The sequence below is a fragment of the Phodopus roborovskii genome, unplaced genomic scaffold (genome assembly GCF_943737965.1).
Source record: "Phodopus roborovskii unplaced genomic scaffold, PHOROB, whole genome shotgun sequence".
NCBI classification, from domain to species: domain Eukaryota; kingdom Metazoa; phylum Chordata; class Mammalia; order Rodentia; family Cricetidae; genus Phodopus; species Phodopus roborovskii.
The window spans coordinates 3073224-3088635 of record NW_026126575.1 but is presented as its reverse complement, the minus strand read 5'-3'; the positions used below and the strand labels follow the sequence as shown (position 1 = coordinate 3088635).

The 15412-nt window shown below is 41.2% G+C and overlaps 1 pseudogene; it reads right to left on the bottom strand.

The window, feature by feature from the left end:
• Positions 1–13894: 13894 nt before the first annotated feature.
• LOC127235998 (vomeronasal type-1 receptor 44-like) lies at positions 13895–14847 on the bottom strand (annotated as a pseudogene).
• Between the last annotated feature and the right edge of the window lie 565 nt (positions 14848–15412).

The window sequence follows — 15412 nt, the reverse complement described above, 5'->3', positions numbered from 1 at the left end:
CCACCATGAATTCCTACCTGCCAGATCTTTGACCCCCATCACCATGACTCTGCCAGAGACCCCTCTACTAGAGCACCAGGCGTCTACCGGAGACCCGCCTATCCACACTGGACCACTCTTGAGTCCCTGCCTGCCTGATCTTTGACCCTTATCACTGGCCCCTGCCTGAGGAGAGACGTCCTAGAGAGTTTGGACCACCAAGAACTATAGACATAGAATTCCTGAACCACCTAAGCCCACCAGGCGCTGAAGGTAAACTAGAGGAAATAGATCCATCGACAAAAGAAAATCTTAAATTCAACAAATCCTTGACACAAAACATCCAGGAAATGTGGGACACTGTGAAAAGGCCAAACGTAAGAATAATAGGCATAGAAGAAGGCAAAGAATCCCAGCTCAAAGGTGCAGAAAACATATTCAACAAAATCATTGAAGAAAACTTTCCCAACCTGAAGAAGGACATGCCCATGAAAGTACAACAAGCATACCGAACACCAAATAGACTGGACTAAAGAAAAGACACATAACAATCAAAACACCTAACATACAGAATAAAGAAAGTATATTAAGAGCAGTGAGGGAAAAAAGCCAGGTAATATATAAAGGGAGACCTATCAAAATTACACCTGATCTCTTCATGGAAACTCTCTAGGCCAGAAGGTCCTGGATAGATGTTCTACAGGTACTAAGAGTCCATAGATGCCAGTCCAGGCTAATATACCCAGCAAAACTCTCAATCACTATAGACCGAGAAAACAAGATATTATTAAATATCTTTGCATTAGCAAAGCCAGATTTTCACAATATATATCTACAAATCCAGTCCTACAGAAAGTTCTGGAATGAAAACTCCAACACAAGGAAGTTAACTATGCTCACAAAGACATAGGCAATAGATAATCACACTTCACCAGAACCCTAAATCTAAAGCAAACAAGCATTAACAATCAATGGTCCTTACTTTCCCTCAACATTAATGGTCTTAACTCGCCTATAAAAAGGCACAGGCTAACAGAATGGATACGAAGACAGAATGCATCCTTCTGCTGCAGAGAAGAAACACATTTAAGCTTCAAAGACAGGCATTACCTCAGGGTAAAGGGTTGGGGAAAGATCTTCCAATCAAATGGACCCAAGAAGCAAGAGGTGTGGCTATCCTAATATCTAATAAATTTCTGGATAACTATCTCTTACCAAAATTAAGTCAAGTACAGATAAGCAACTTAAATAGGCCTATAACCCCTAATGAAATAGAAACAGTCATCAAAAGCTTCCCCCTCAAAAAAAAGAGCCCAAGGCTGGATGGCTTCAGTGCAGAATTCTACCAGAAATTAGCTCAAGGAAGAGCTAATAGCAATACTCTTCAAATTGTTCCACACAATAGAAGCAGGGTTCATCACCAAACTTTTTTTTTTATGAGGCCACAATTACCTTGGTACCCAAGCCACACAAAGACACAATTAAGTAAGAAAACTACAGACCAATAATCCTCATGAACAGATGCAAAAAATACTCAATAAAATACTGGCAAATCGAATCCAAGAACACATCAGAGAAATCATCCACCATGACCAAGTAGGCTTCATCCCTGGGTTGCAGGGATGGTTCAATATATGAAAATCTATCAAGGGGATCCACTATATAAACAAACTGAAAAAGAAACACCACATGATCATCCCACTAGATGCTAAAAAAGCCTTTAACAAAATTCAACACCCTTTCATGATAAAGGACTTGGAGAGATCAGGGATAACAGGAACATAATTAAACATAATAAAAGCAATATATAGTAAACCAACAGCCAACATCAAACTAAATGGAGAGAAGCTTAAGGCAATTCCTCTAAAATCAGGAACAAGACAAGGCTTCCCTTCTCTCCATATCTCTTCAATATTGTGCTTGAAGTTCTAGTTAAAACAATAAACAAAAGGAGATCAAGGGGATACAAATTGGAAAGGAAGGAGTCAAATTGACACTATTTGCAGATGATATAATAGTTTACATAAGTGACCCAAAAAACTTTACCAGGGAACTCCTACAGCTGATAAACACCTTCAGCAAACTAGCAGGATACAAGACAAACTAAAAAAAAATCAGTAGCCCTACTATGTACAGATGACAAAGGAGCTGAGAAAGAAATCAGAAAAACATCACTCTTTACAATAGCCACAAGCAACATAAAGTATCTTGGGGTAACATTTACCAAACGAATGAAAGACCTATATAGAAAGAACTTTGTGTCTTTAAAGAAGATATCAGAAAATGGAAAGATCTCCCATGCTCTTGGATAGGTAGGATAACCATAGTAAAAAATGGCAATCTTACCAAAAGCAATCTACAGATTCAATGCAATCCCCATCAAAATCCCAGCACAATTCTTCACTGACCTTGAAAGGGATAATAATCAACTTTATATGGAAAAACAAAAGACCCAGGATAGCCAAAACAACCCTGTACAATAAAGGAACTTCAGGAGGCATCACCATCCCCGATTTCAAGCTCTACTATAGAGCTATAGTCCTGAAAACAGCCTGGTATCGGCACAAAAATAGACAGGTAGACCACAAGAATTGAATCAAAAATCCTGATATTAACCCACATACCTATGAACACCTGATTTTTGACAAAACACCTAAAAGTATACAATGGGAGGAGGAAAGCATCTTCAACAAATGGTGCTAGCACAACTGGATGATGGTGTGTATGTAGGAGACTGCAGATAGACCCATGTCTATCGTCATGCACAAAACTCAAGTCCAAATGGATCAAAGACCTCAACATAAATCCAGCCACACTGAACCTCTTAGAAGAGAAAGTGGGAGGTGCCCTTGGACAAATTGGTACAGGAGACTGCTTCATGAACAAACTCCAGTAGCACAGACACTGAGATTGACAATTAATAAATGGGACCTCTTCAAACTTAGAAGCTTCTGTAAGGCAAAGGACACAGTTGACAAGACCAAATGGCAGCCCACAGACTGGGAAAAGATCTTCACCAATCCTACATCTGACAGACGGCTGATCTCCAAAATATACAAAGAATTGAAGAAACTAGTCACCAAAACAACAAATAACCTATTTTAAAAATGGGGTACAGAACTGAATGGAGAATTCTCAATAGAGAAAGTAAAAAAGACTGAAAGATGCTTAAGAAAGTGCTCAACATCCTTAGCTATCAGGGAAATGTAAATCAAAACAACTCTGAGATACCATCTTACTCCTGCCAGAATGGCTAAAATTGGTAATACCAACGACAACTTATGCTGGAGAGGATGTGGAGAAAGGGGAACATTCCTCCACTGCTGGTGGGAGTGCAAACTTGTACAGCCATTTTGGAGATCAGTATGGCGATTCCTCAGGAAAATGGGAATCAGTCTACCACAGGACCTGGCAATACCCCTCTTAGGCATATACCCATTATCTACATCCTTGCAACAAAGACACCTGTTCAATTATGTTCATAGCAGCATGTTTTGTAATAGCAAGAAACTGGAAGCAACCTAGATGACCCTCAACTGAAGAATGGATAAAGAAGATGTGGCACATCTATAATGGAATACTACTCTGCAGAAAAAAATAATGGAATCTTGAAATTGGCAGGCAAATGGATGGAACTTGAAGAAACTATCCTGAATGAGGTAACTCAGTCACAAAAAGAGGAACATGGTATGTACTCACTCATATATGGATTTTAGACATAGAGCAAAGGATTACCAGCCTATAATTCACACCACCAGAGAAACTAGAATACAAGCCAGATTCTTAGAGATCATACCAGATCCCTCACAGCAGGGAAAAGGGACAAGATCTCCTGAGCATATTGGGAGTGGGTGGGGGGCAGTGAGTGGAGCGGGAGCTAGAAGAAAGAAAAGGGGAGGAGAGGAAAGCACCTGGGACTAGAAAGATTGAGTCAGGGGAGGACTCTCTCATCTGAGGGAAAAGAGAGAGGATGTGATGTCAGGAACACTGCACTGCTGATGGTGAGAGAGAAAACTTGTACAGCCGTTTTGGAAATCCATATGGTGGTTTCTAAGAAAATTGGAAATCAGTCTACCTCAAGCCCAGCAATACCACTCTTGGGCATTTACCCAAAGGATGCTCAATCATATCACAAGGACATTTTTTATTATTATTATTTTAGTTTTTCAAGACAGTTTCTCTGTGTAGCTTTGTAGACTGGGCTGACCTTAAACTCACAGAGATCCGCCTACCTCTACCTCTCCAGTGCTAGGCTTAAAGTCGTGTACCACTACTGCCAGCCACACACAGGGACATTTGCTAAATAATGTTAATAATGTTAATAGCAGCATTATTCATAATAGCCAGAACCTGAACCTGAAAACAACCTAGATACCCCTCAACCAAAGAGTGGATAAAACAAATGCGCTACATTGGCACAATGGAGTACTACTCAATGGTTAAAAAAAAAAAAAAAAAAAAAAAAAAAAGATAACCTCATGAAATTTTTAGGTAAATGGATGGAACTGGGAAAAAAAACCATCCTGAGTTAGGTAACCCAGACTCAGAAAGACAAACAGTATGCATTCATTCATGAGTGGATATATATGTAAAGCAAAAGATAACCAGACTACAATCCATAGCTCCAGAGAAGCTAGGTAACAAGGAGAACCCTAAGAGGGATGCATGAATCACCCTGGGAAGGGAATTTAGATGAGATCCATGGGGCAAACTGGGGGATGGAGAATGAGACAGGAATGGGAACAAGGAGGGAACAAGATGGCTGAGGTGTGGAGGGATACAGTGGAAGATCAATGAAAGAGATATCTTAATAGAAAGCCACTATGGGCTTAGAGAGAAACTTGGCACTAGGGTAATTCCTAAGAATCCACAAGGAGGACTCCAGGTAAGAATCCTAGCAATAGTAGAGAAGATGCCTGAACTGGCCTATCCCTGTAATCAGATTATTGAATATCTCAAATATCATAATAGTACACTTATCTAGTAATTAATGGAACCTGACCAAGCTCCCAGAATCCAGTCAAAGAGAAGGAGGAGGGAATATATGAGCAAGGGCAAGGTCATGATGAAGAAATCTACAGAGACAGCTGAACCAAGCTCATGAAACTCATGAACACTGGCCCTACAGCTGTGGAGACTCTAGGGAACTGAGATAGGCCCTCTGCATGTGGGAGACAGTTGTGAAGCTTGGACTAGGTGAAGGGCCCCTGACAGTAGGACAACAATACAAACCTGGTACATGAGCTAGCTTATTAGAGCCCATTCCCTATGGTGGAATGCCATGCTTGGTCTTAATGCATGGGAGAAGTGCCTGGCCCTGCCTCATTCTATTGTTCCAGACTATGTAGATCCTCATGGAAGCCCTTACTGATGAGGAGGAGTGGACTGGGGGGTGGTCTGGGGGGAGGGTGAGGGGGTTGGGAGGAGGCAAGGCGGGTAGGAGGAAGAATGGGGGGGGTAGAATTGTGGTTGGAATGTAAAATGAAATTTAAAAAAAAATTAATGGAAAAAAAGCAAGAGATGCCCTTCATCCCAGACAACCTTGAACATAAATCTTAGCCACGGCTATCTATCGCCTTGGGCAAACATATCAGTTCAGTTGATTTATCCTTCTCTATTGAAATCCTCCACTTCAGCTCACCCCAACCTCAGAAGACACCCCTTTGTCCTCATTGTCCTAATGCTTTCCAAGTGTAGTGCATTGCCGGTCCTCTGTGAGGTTCCTGTGCACATGAGCGCTCACACAAATTAACAAGTGCTGTGCCTCACAGGACACACTGACTTCCCCACTGCCTGCTGGGAGAGCATCTCTGGGAACTGTCCTTGTTTTCCTCTGTAGTGTTCTTATAGTCAGATACACAAAGAGCTGTTTTTGGTGAATTTGAATTGGAAGATCACATACAACTAGAAATGCAACCCTCCTGAGGACAGTAAGCCCCAGGATTTGACATGGATAGGGTCATTTATTTCAGTGCCCTCTTTATTCTGTTCCTTTACTACCAAATATTCTTAATAAAGTTTTATTGTGATCTCTAAATACAGACTACTTCAAATCCTACCCATGACCTGCCATTGCCTCAGAGTGTGACTTTGAGCTGAGTTCCAATCACTTCCTCTAGACCATGTGGACAGCCTGGATCTGGGATACATCATGATTGACATGAGATGAAGTCTACACATTAGTCATGAAAGTGTGTCCAGCAGGTGATGGTCTCTGTGAGGTGTTGGCTGCTGCTTTTCTCATGCACGCCTTATGCATGTGACATTGGAGAGTTATGGCAGCTCTGTTAATGACTGCTCAGCTTGCTCCCGCCTTAAATGTAAATGATAGAACTGGGGAAGGAGACTAAGAACAACATAACTCCTGAGGAGCAGTCCTTCACAGAGCTCCAATGAGCTTGCTTGTTTTGAAATCCTGCTATGTGTTTGTTCACCTTGGCCATGTTTCAGTACCAGTTAGCTCTTAGTAGTTATCAAATACTAGCAAAACTAAGATTCTAACTCTTTTTCTCCGTTAGTATGAGAATTCAGTGTGGGTTCTTGTGAATTCAAATGAAACAATAGTTATAGTCCTTCTGGGCCATTCCATCACATGGTTCCAATGAAATGAAAAGTACCCAAGCCAACATGAAAGGTAGACTGCTCAGGATTCTGATATCATCTCTCCTTCAAGTGAGAGATTTGTACCAGAAAGTTTGTCAAATGGTCTGCTGGCAGAATGTCTCTAATAGAACACATTCAATTGCTTCCACATAGCATCATACATGCAGTGATATAACCAACAAGTTTACCTGGTGAAACACACTGGTAGGATATTTTTAAGAGGCAGAGACAGGAGGATCACAACTTTCAGTCAGCGGGTATGAAAGGTTGCTCATCTGAGTCAATCCTCAGAACCCATGGAAAGGGAGAGAGAACTGTCTTCTGGAATGCACTAGAGCATTAGCACTTTATAATTTTTCAAGTGAAATGGTATTAAAAGAAATATCATTAAAAGGCAAGATTGTAAAATGAAACTATTTTATAATGATTTAGACCATGCAACTATGACATTAAGGGAAAGAAAAAACTATTAAAATTCATAAACATGAGTTTCTATTTCAGAATTCAGAACTTTAATAAGTAATTTGAAAAAAAATTAAAAGAAAATGTTCAAAAATAAAAATTCTATCCTATCATTAGAAGAGCTAATTATTTTGCTAGATAAATAGACTGGATATCCTATATAGCAATAGCATGTTGGGTAAATAAGTTTTATTGAATTATTTCCATTTAATTGTGAAATTTTTTATAACATATAAAGGTATTTTTCAGGTCCCAGTCACAATGGGGGGGGGCAGGGGAAGGAGGAGAAATATTAATTTTTCCAAAGTAAAGAGAAGCAAAATAAGTTTTGTACACATTCATTGTGTTTGAATTCTCTTGTGATGATCCTAGGAAAATCATAGTGAAGTAGCAATAAGGGTTCTATGAGTCTCCAAATTCCATGGAACACACTGTCATCAATCCATAGTAATGTCTATAGGACTTACAGAACAGATTGTGTGTGTGTGTGTGTGTGTGTGTGTGTGTGTTGAAATACATGCATTTTGTGTTAGATAAAGCATGCACTGGAACATTCTAAAAGACTAGCTTGAAGGGGCCCGGGAATGGCTCCATGGATAACAGCACTTGTTGAGCAAGCATATGATCTGAGTTTGGATCCCCAACACCCACAGAGAAAGACTAGCTTGGGAGCTGGAGAGAAGGCTCAGCAGTTAAGAGCACAAACTTCTCTTGCAGAGAAGTTTGGTTCCCAGTATCCATATCAAGTAGCTTACAACTGCCTCTGACTCCAGCTCCAGGGGATATTACACCTTACTGTGGACTCTGTGGACACCTGCACACACACACACACACACACACACACACACACACACACACACACGTAATTAAAAATGAAATAAGAATCTAAAGCCAAGCTAACCAGAAACATACATTTTATCCTTGTTATACAGCATGTTATTCCTATGGAATACCCAGTTTTTACTAAATTCTTTTTAGTTCATGAAAAGAAATATTTTCACCAATGAGAAGAGAGAGAAAGAGAGGGGGGAGAGAACCTTGATTCTTACACAAATATCTTGCTGTCAAACTCGTGTGCACTGGGTTTCTTTACTGTAAAGCCTCATGTTCACTGTGACAGAAGCCATAGCCCTGCAACCTTAATCTGTTGGGAAAGTCAGGCCTTGAACTCTCAGTGACAGTCTTAACATCTTGGCTTCAGGGAACCTTGCTTTGAAACAACTGGAAGAGGTGGAATTCCACAAGAGCAAGAGAAAGGTCTCCTTTCTTCAAAGCACAGATCAACATGGGGACATGATTTCATGTAACCAAGGACACCAGCTTGCCAGGAGACACAAAGTTCCCTCTAGTTGTCTGCGATGTCCACCTTTTGCAGGACACCCAACTGTATCCATTCAGTTTCTACATCAAAATCTACATGGTGTCAAATTCTTTTCCTATTACAAAGCCCATCAAAGAAAGCTGCTGCAATTCTGGGTTAATATGTCACTTTTACAGAGAGCATTCTTAGAATTGTGTGCCCTTCATGAAACAAGTTATGAGGTGTCTCCTAGCCTGTCCTGCCCTCCCAGATCAGGCACTTCAGCTCATATCTGCCTAGCTAAGCATGGTCTTTGTGGTCAGCAGACAAGACAGATACTCTATGACCTCAGTAAGGTTATGTAAGAGGCACTTCTCAAACATAGAACTTGGGAGTAAATATGCTGTGATGGCCCTAGGATGGCCTATTACATCATACAAAGAGAACGAACTGGTATTCTGAACATAAGGGCATAAGTAACAGAGAAATGTGTGTTTGTGAAATATGTACCCTATGAAGTGGCCACACTGGGGAAGAGGAAAGAAAGGCTTAAAAGGGCAGAATAAGAAAACAAAACATACCTGGAGCAAGAAATATCCAGAAGAATCCTTAGCAAGGCTTCAGCTGTTCAGGACCACAGAGCTAGAGCCCCCTGTACTGAATGGAGTCTGGAAGCTGTGACTGTAGAAACTGTGTCATTATGTCTTTACCCAAGTCATAGACAACCTGAGATCAATAACATCATCAAATAGGCCTCAAGCAAGTGACTGGGACTTGTGATCTGGAGGAAGTGGAGAGTGAAAGGCAGTTCCGAGTGAACGTTGGGTGCTTATGGCCCTGTGGGTGCACTGCATGCAGGGAAAGGAAAGGCAGGAGTAATGTCTGCTTATTCCTCTACAGCATGCATACAGCCACCCACACCTGATGGTGAAAGTGAGCAGGTGAAAGTGTCAGGGCTGAGCAATACCTGCCCACCTTTATGTTTATAAAACCATATGCTTAATTTTCCATCCTCATACAGCTCACCTTTGTTTATATCTAAATTTGTATCTTAGGATTTTACCAATAAATACTCTCCCTCTTTTCCCTCTATGTCTACTTCCTGTCAACTAGCCACTGGCTCTGCCTTCTGACCTCAGGTTTTTATTTTGTTAACACAATCTCAGGGTTACGATATGATCAAATATCCCTCATCACTCATTTACCATGTGGTCTTCAGTCTCACTCCTGCTGTGAGACAACGCAAAATGCATGTGGTGGTTTGGAAAGGGAAACTGCTCCCACCTCGTGCAAGTGGGTTTAGGATGAGGTGGGGCTGAACAGCATGCTCTGTGTGTTGCACAGTTCTACCTGGAAAGCTGAAACTATACTAGACAGATGGTTGGTGTCTCACGAAAGGAAAGTCATCATCAAGCAGATGCCAGCTCTGTGTTCAGAGAGGCCATGAAGTAAATCGACCTCAGTAATATGATGAGCAAAATCATGCAGAATTTGTGCTAAGGAATGACAGCTATTTCTGGAAAATGGCTGAAATTAGCTCTCGCACTTGCATTTGTAATTGAAATGATTACAGGCCTTTGCAGGGCTCAGACCTGCAGCCAGAATGCTCACTAATGGGTTTACATACTCCTCCAGAAACTGAAGTACATCAGCATTCTTTTACAGTGAAGAAAGAGAAATTTGGGAGAGCTTGGTCACAGATACCACTTTCAGCCCTGGGAAACTCACTTGGGCTGCAGAAGAACCTGCCTTGCTGACCTTCCCCATGATGCAGTCACAGCTGAGACTGGCTTTCTCCCTAACCAGCTTTACTTTACCCTCCTTGTCACATATACTGTATGTAAATAGCACTAAAAAATATGGAGGTTATGGTTTACCTATCTAGAAAAAGATGCAGTTTGGAAAAATATGAAAGCTATGCCAAGAGCAAAGGAAATTAATGAGATAGTCTGCCTCACTAACCATTCTGAAGGAAGGGCAATGAATTTCCACTAGCAGAGAAATTGGAAGGAATATTTATTTCAACTAATAGAACATAAAGATTGTTTTTCTCCAAGTTCTGCAACTTAACTTACCAATTCCTGGCTCCTCAGGATCCAGACAGAATACCACATTCTCTGTGTGTTCGATGGTTAGTTGCCTGCAGCCTCACCTCCATGGTCCCCTCCGCTGGCATTTCTTAACTTATAAAGTGTGAGCAGGGACCAGCACCACTAGTTGGTATGGTCACTTCTGAAGGTGAATTGAGGGACAAAAATGTAATGAGGAAAATATAGGTATATACTTTGTAGCAATGAGAGGATATCCTCTAAAATATAAAATTGGGGTAGGACTCACCTCTAAAGATCCTGAAATTATTTTTAATTACCCAATCTATAGAAGTCACTTATAATACTCACATTTGGGATATTACAATCACAGATGCTAACAGGGTTTACAATGAAAATATGAAAATGAGACATCAATTCGATGAGGATATGTTTGTAAAAGTACACATATGTAACATAAATGCTGACCCAGCTAGCTAAACATGAATTTTTACAATCAAAAAGGAAAAATAGGCTTAAAATTGATGCATTATAATCAGAAGATTCTAAATTATAGAAGCAAATATCCTACAATGCAAACTCCTTATTGTCTGTGCAGCACACAGCCCCTGTGCTGAGGGGTTGTCGGAGCTCAGCGTCCCCTCTGCAGATGCTGAACACCTCCCTGAGCTGCACTGCTCCTCCTCCCACAGCCTGCCTGGCCCTGACCACCTTCTGATTCTGCACTTGGGTGCAGAGCACTTACCCAGATGGACGTGGCAGGGGAGGACTCCGCCTGAGGAGACCTGCACAGACTTGGGCTACTGGTGCCTTTAATGCCTCTCTGCAGCCTGCAATTCTGTCTGTACAGGATAAAGATTCCACTGGGGCTTCCAGAAACATGGTCTCCCTGGTGGGAATTTTGTCTGCCTCTTAGTTTTGCTATATTGCATTCTAGAAAACACCAAACTAGGGTGGGGGTAAGGGCTGATCTCAAACTTTTCTCATAAACTCCCATGATACATCTGCCAGAGAAATGGAAGCATCACATCACACAGGCAACCCAAACTTCGCTCATTCTGGACTTCATATGTAATTGGTCTCCACTTGTTTCAGACATTTTAATTTCTCTGCATTAGGATGAGGGGCTTTGGATGCTCCCATGAGTTGCCTGTAGCTCTGAGAGTGTTCTCTCCAGTGTTATGGATAAGAAATGCCCACACTTTCCCCAAAGCTCCTAGTGTTTGCCAATCCCTCTGGCATTCAGTGTTGGTGCTGTTCTGATGTGTAATTGTGGTGTCTCATTGTAGCTTTTGTGCTATTCACCCAGTGACATGAAGTAAGACTAAATCTTTCTCTTGCATATTTCCATGTCTTTATTTTTTATTTTTAAATTTGTTGCTGTTTGTGTGCTGTCCTGGACTCCTGTTGCTCATGCTGACTTTGCTCTCACTATCCTCCTGTTACAACCCCAGGGTTACAGACTGGAGCCACCTGGCCCCCTCTGCTCCTGTATTTTACACATCTTACTGTTGTGTGGTTTCTTCATAGTCATCCACATTCTTGATACTTTAAATGTGCTCTCACTTCGCCTTGTTAAACACCATACCATTTGTTAATGTGCAACCTGTTTCAGGCTCTGCGACTCACTCAAAGTGTACACAGGACATGGAAGAGATCTTGTCCAATATTTCTCTTCCCACCAACTAGTGTTCAGGTATTCTTTAGATTATATTAAGTGTCAACAGTGAAAATACTCGACTGTAGGTGTGAATGGGGTTCAAGTGTGTGATGTTAGCTAACTTTGGGTGACAGAAAACACTTTCACTGTATGATGTATGCCTCTGAGTGTGTGCTCAGCTGCATGAATGTTTTACTGAGTGTATGTTCACCTATTCAAAGTGTGTGTTGTTGAATGTGTTCATCTGTGGGAAATATTTGGTTTAGTATTCAGCTGTGTGAAGGATGTCTCTAAGTGTGTGTTAGGTTGTGTGATGTGTGCCTCTAAGTGTGTTCAGCTATGTGAACTGTGTCCCTGAGTGTGTTCATCTGTGTGAAGTGTGCCTCTGAGTGTGTTCAGTTGTGTGAAATGTGTGGCTGTGTATGTGCTCCCCTGCATGAAGTCTCTGAAGAAGTACTGGTTTCCTTTCAAATATGTAGGTATGCTAGACTCCTACAATTCCCATGACATTTATCTATGCAGTACAATATTATTTTAAGGTGTGTGACTTTTGTTTGTGCTGCATTTGTTTAACTCCATGAAGCTGTGATTCTTTGATTATCTAAAACACCTGATGGTCTAATAAAGAGCTAAACGGCCAATAGGGAGGCAGGAGCAAGGATAGGCAGGGCTGGCAGGCAGACAGTATGAGTAGAAGGAGACCCGAGGAAGAGGAGGAGCAAGAGAACAAGGAGAGGAGGGCGTCAGGGGTCAGCCACCCAGCCACCCAGCCACCCAGCCAGCCATGGAGTAAGAGTGAAAGTCAGATTTACAGAGGAGAAAGATAAAAGCCCAGAGGCAAATGGCACATGGGATAATTTAAGCTAAGAAAAGCAGGCAAGAAAAAAGCCAAGCTAAGGCCAAGCATTCATAAATAATAAGACTCAGGGTGTGATTGATTTATTTGAATTTTGGGTGGCAGGCCCCCAAAAAGAGCCAAATAATAAAACATTGCACAACATATCTATGCCTAATTCACATTTAAATTTGCATGACTTCACCCCATAAAAATCACTTTAAAGTCTTTTGTCTCTATCAATTTGACTCTTTGAAGTTCTCTTTTCTGTGTTTGTGCTGTGGACTCACATCTCTTACTGCCATTTAAGATGTTCATGATGTTCCTCATGTACCAAGACTAACATTCTTCAGCATGAGGAAGTCATATTCTGATCCCATGAGCTGACACCTCTAGACAGTGGTTCTTCCTACCTTTGGCTACTTTAAATCCATCTATATGAGCATCGTTGTGCAAATAGCAGTATGGTCCTCTGCATATAGTTTTTTTTCTCCATCAGTATATGTGTTTTCTGGATCATGTGATAATTTATTCTCAAAACAATGTTACCTTATGTAGTTTTCCAAAATATAAACAACTGGTAGTAATTGAATTATTGAAACTGTCATAAGCTCTCGCATATTTAAAGTAATGAACTGTGCCACAGAGATGATCAGCAGTTAATACTGCTTCCTAGAAGACTCAAGTTTGATTACCATCACCCACACTGGGTGGCCCACAATTGCCCATAACTCTAGCTCCAGAGTATTTGAAGCCCCTGGCCTCCATCGTAGCAATTTGCTAACCCAGGTCAAGTGAGTCATCTCACAGGTCTTCTGTGAAAACCCACTGAGAAATATAAACTTCATGTGTTATCTGAGAGGCTTGTGGCTTAATTTTCTTTATATAATCTGCCATCCATACATATTAAACAGATTCAACAGAAAAAGGATGACTCCCTATTTCAGTTTAAGTCACAGAATGTTCCCACCATGCCAGGATTCACAGTTCTGGTGACAGCATATCACTTATATTAAGGAATCATACCCATTACTCAATAAGTAAATATTTACTATCCTCCCACACATTGATCTCAAAAACTTAATTATATGCTTTTCAGTACCAATAAACACAAAAGGACTGACAGTGGCATAACTATGGGACATAAGAATCTGGATACATTAGAATATTGTGCCACCCTGAACTCCATTCTTGAGTGGAAGATAACAGTGTTCAAAATGTAGAAATCCATAAAAAGTTCATGAGCAGCAGGATGGTCTGAGTGGCCCTTTGCTCTGAAGATGCTCAGAGAAGGGCTGGTGCTTTGAAGATGCTGGGCCTTCTTGTGCACAGGAGAGACAGCATGTACACGCTGGAGAGGACCATGAGACTCATCAGGAAGGCTTCCCTGAGGGACAGCAGCATGTAAAGTATGTTTTGTTTGGAGTAGCTCATGGGTAGAAGTGAGAAAGACTAAGTAACATACATAAAATTATCTGAGATCAAATTGGGAGTGACAGGAATTGATACTAAGAGATGACTGCTAAGAGACATATAGAGGCTACAGAGGAGAAGACGGGCGCATGAGATGTGATAGGGAAATGTATGCTTGAATGTTGATAAACAGGGGCTTCTGGGGCCGAGGGTGATGGTATAAGGACACTGAGCAGGCAAGGAGCACAAAGAGAAGGACCCCTCAAAAACCTGTGCAATTAGACGTGGGATTGGCATATGGTGGATCCCATCTCCCCTGAGATATAAACATATCCACAGCTATGAGGCCCATAGTTATAAGCATCATTAGTTGTGTTATGGACAGGAAATCAATGTGCTTAGGTCTGTGCCCACCAAAGAGCATGCAGAGGTGGAAGAGAGGTGGAAGAGAGAAAAAGATGCTGTTAGCTAAGATCCCAACACTCACTTTGGAGAACAAGGTGATTTTTAGGGCTGTGTTACTGTGGCGTGTGTTAGCTTTATTCATTGTATGTGGATAGAAAGCAAACAGCAAAATTCTGAGGAAAAACAAGAAAACTCTTCATTACAAATACCACAAATATTGCCTTGTTCATGAACAAGAAACAACATCAAGCTGGCAACAAGATGTCAATCCATCCCAATTCTATGTCATCCAATTAGAACTCAGCTGCAGCTCATACCCCTCAGAGCATCCCCACTGTCTCCACTGTCCCAATCAAGGCTGGGTATAAACCTCACAATATAAGCTTTCTTATCCATTAACCATGTCCACAAGTTATAAGAAACATTTCCTCTCCCAATTCATGTCTTTGGTTTGTTCTGGGGGCAAGGGCTGCATATTACTTGGTTTTCATCTGCATCATTTTGATTGACAGACACACAATAGTTCTACCTGTTTGCTGAATTTGAATGGAGAAGATTGCACAAAACCTGGAAGATGACCTTACCATGGAACATGTACCCGGGGGTTACACACACACAGGGTCATTTTATTTCAATGTCCTTATTTTTTCCTGTACAAATCTTCTTAATAAATCTCAAGAACAAGCGATTACCAGTTTGGACTCTGA